Source organism: Macrobrachium rosenbergii, chromosome 52 (assembly GCF_040412425.1).
Source record: "Macrobrachium rosenbergii isolate ZJJX-2024 chromosome 52, ASM4041242v1, whole genome shotgun sequence".
Taxonomy (NCBI): domain Eukaryota; kingdom Metazoa; phylum Arthropoda; class Malacostraca; order Decapoda; family Palaemonidae; genus Macrobrachium; species Macrobrachium rosenbergii.
The window spans coordinates 4303065-4306961 of NC_089792.1; the positions used below are offsets into that span (position 1 = coordinate 4303065).

The 3897-nt window shown below is 33.4% G+C and overlaps 1 pseudogene; it reads right to left on the bottom strand.

Moving 5' to 3' along the window:
- Positions 1-598: 598 nt before the first annotated feature.
- LOC136833646 (uncharacterized) overlaps positions 599-3897 on the bottom strand; it is a 47183-nt pseudogene continuing 43884 nt past the window's right edge.

Here is a 3897-nt window from a genome sequence, read left to right on the forward strand (position 1 = left end):
TAGGAAGAAGTAAGAGGAGGTAAAAGGAAATACAGAAAGAATTCTCACTTACTAAGAAAGAAAAAATAAATTAATAATAATAATAATAATAATAATAATAATAATAATAATAATAATAATAATAATAATAATAATAATAATAATAAAAATAAATAATAATAATATAATAATAATAATATTTACTTGAATTTCAAGTAACGGCCCCAGTGGTGGACTTGTTCCGTATGAATAGGGTTCATCTTCCGAATAATAATAATAATGATGATGATAATAATAAATTATGACAAAATAAGACGGTACACTCTGGAAGAAGCAAATCAGGTCTTCAAATTAATCACTTATTTCCACGAACAAGTTGCCATTAAAATACTAGAAACCCAAGAGAAGACAATACGAGCTTTCCTAAACTGTCATTGGCCGCAGCTGGTGAGTAGGCGAATGAAATCAGCCAACACAAAGAATTTAATGTAATAACTAAAACATAAATGACCCACACTCAGCTCGTGGTAATGACAGCAACCGGGGTCTGTTTAATTGCTAAAATTTTTACTACATCACATCTTGGCGAGAAGTGGGAATACAATGCAGAGAAACAAACTTGAAACACCGTTGTTTTATTCTTTGATATTAAAAATTTGCCTTTGCATTTCGTATGGCTAATAACAGAGTGATGCTCTAATAACAGAGGAATGATCTTCGGCTAACGGACGCTGCTCAAAAAACAAAAGAAGAGTAAAGATAACTCGAAACGGAAAATGGCTCCGATTCTCCTGGCCGCTAGTGAAAGGCGAAACCTATTTTTTCTTCGGTCGGATCTGCAAAGAGAGAGAGAAAAACGAAATTGAAGAACAGAATCAGGAACCTGAATGAATGGAATGACAGAGAAACACGGAAAAGAGACCGAGGTACATCTGGATAAGTATCAGAAACTGGAACTGGTGATTGTAGAGACAATCTTATGGCTATCAGACTACCTTCCGCCGAGGATAAACAAATGGAATGTAAAACAAAAACAAAAAAATTCAGAATATATATCTTAACAGCTTTTACTTTCAGTATGACTTTTAAAGTGAATCAAGACATAATCGATAACTAATATATTTATGACATACGTATATGGAAAGAAGAATTTATCCAGAATTATTGACATTTAAAACTGCACAGACAGTTTTTTTGACTGAAAATTTCAGTCTGACAAGTCAGGTGATTTATGAGATAATAGATAAATGACATATTTACGGATTACGTACATGGAAAGAAGAGTTTATCCAGAATTAAACATACTTACAAACTGTACAGCCTAAAAAAATGCTACTTTTGGGACATTATACTAAACATAATAAATCCTATTAATATACAAGCTTCCCACAATCCAGCTAATCGAATAGAACATAATACAAAATTCAGGCCAAAAGCCAAGCGTTGGGACCTATGAGGTCATTCAGCGCTAAAAGGGAAATTGACAGTAAGAAGGTCTGGAAGGTGTAACAGGAGGAAAACTTTGCAGTTGCACTATGAAACAATTGTCAAGACAGGGTGGAAAATCAGATGGAAGACAGAGAATATGAACGGAGGTACAGTAAAAGAAATGATCGAGGTTGCAGCTAGGGGCCGATAATTTTGATAAGATGGGCGTGTTCTATTGACTTCTGGTTCGCCTCAAGTCAAATAATATGGACTGAACTAACAAGAGACAATTGCAAAACTTTCTCAAATATTAAGTTTCGACTTAATCGCCTTTTCTTTTCAACAAGATATATATATATATATATATATATATATATATATATATATATATATATATATATATATATATATATATATATATATATATATATATACATATATATATATATATATATATATATATATATATATATATAGAGAGAGAGAGAGAGAGAGAGAGAGAGAGAGAGAGAGAGAGAGAGAGAGATAATTTATATAATGTATAATATATATATCTATATAAACATATATTTATATTTACATGTATATGTATATGTATACAGAGAGAGAGAGAGAGAGAGAGAGAGAGAGAGAGAGAGAGAGAGAGAGAGAGAGAGAGAGAGAGAGAGAGTTACAAGGATCAGAATTTCTCAAAGACTTATAGTCCATCCGAGGAGACGTCATGAACTCACTTATCTCTAGGAGCAGGTTTTACTGTTCATCCACAGTGTTCTAATGATTTTGTCTAGCTTTCTTAGAGAGAGAGAGAGAGAGAGAGAGAGAGAGAGAGAGAGAGAGAGAGAGAGAGAGAGAACATACTCACAGTTATCACAGCACAAGTGAGGAGCCGGGGACGGTAACATACAGCACACGCTAACAGTAGAACGGCAAATACTCCTAAATGACTATACAGGTAGAATAGTGTTTTTGCAACGTATGTACAAAGTGCTGAATTTATAGCAATTTATTAATTATCCATTATAGAAAGAATGTATTTCGTTAGCAAAAGGGGAATAAAGTTGAATGTATCATTTCACAACTTTCTGCAGTAATGAAAATCAAGGGAAGCTCCTTCAGTTTGTATTTTTAAAAATACAATAAAATATGTACAATAGTATTCCTACACAAACATACAAACACACTTACATATATATATACATACATACATATATATATATATATATATATATATATATATATATATATATATATATATATATATATATTACTGTATGTGTGTGTGTGTGTGAACTAATGAACACATGTGAACGTGTTTCACAGAAATAAATTAATCACATCGGGACAGAACCCCAGTCTTTCAAATGGGAGGCCAGGGCGTTACCAGTTAACCCACACAACTCACACATATATATAATATATAATATATATGTATATATACTGTTATATATATACACATATACATATATGTGCAAATATTTTACACGAGGAAAGATATATTATATACATATACAAATTAAACAACTTACTACGTTTCACAACTGTGTGGGAAAGATGCCAAATGCCGCTATCAATCCACCCCCCGCCACCCCCTCAACCCAACCCCACATCCCTGGTGCTTTCCAAGTACCAAATAAAATACTGATAATTACATCTATTAAGAGAAATGTATTCGCGACAAAGGAAGCCATTATGCGATACTTTCTGCGGTAAAAGAATGGCAAAAGATATTCCTGTCTTCCAGTCGCTTTCATCTGGTATGAGTTCTTGTACGGTACCGGTACAGATTTTGCAATTTAAAAATTGTATTATGGTGTTTATTTCTCAGAGGCATACAATCCGTTTATGTGGATGCATATACTACTTTGCAACTGCTGACGCATCAAGTTTTCATTCTGCGTAGAGCCAAGGGAGATAACAAAATGATTTCATGTCTCTCTCTCTCTCTCTCTCTCTCTCTCTCCATTTGCTCATGGAGCAGGTCCCAATCCTTCAGTTAAAAGTGGAAGCATACAGGCTAATTCCACAACGACTCTGCTCCCAGTGCTGTATTGTGTGAAGGCATATCTGCATTTACCTTCAGTATTGTTATTAATATTCAGATGATGAACCTTATTCATAAGGAACAAGCAGCCCACAGTGGCCAGACTTGAAATTCAAGCTTCCAAAGAATATGGTGTTCTTTAGAAAGAAGTAAGAGAAAGTAATGGGAATTACAAAAAGAAGATATCACTTATTCAAAAACAGATAAATCAACAAATAAATAAATAAAAATGCAAGTAAATTATTAAAATACAAGAACTGTATTATGGTGGTAATGAATTGCATCAATTATCTACCTGCAACTGCGGGTTTTCCTCCTGTTACACTTTTAAAAACTTCTTTACTCTCAATTTCGCTTTTAGCGTTGAATGACCTCATAGGTCCAAGAGTTTGGCTTCTGGCCTAAATTTTATTTTCCAGTTCCAATCTCCTTACGTGCGTTAGCTTATT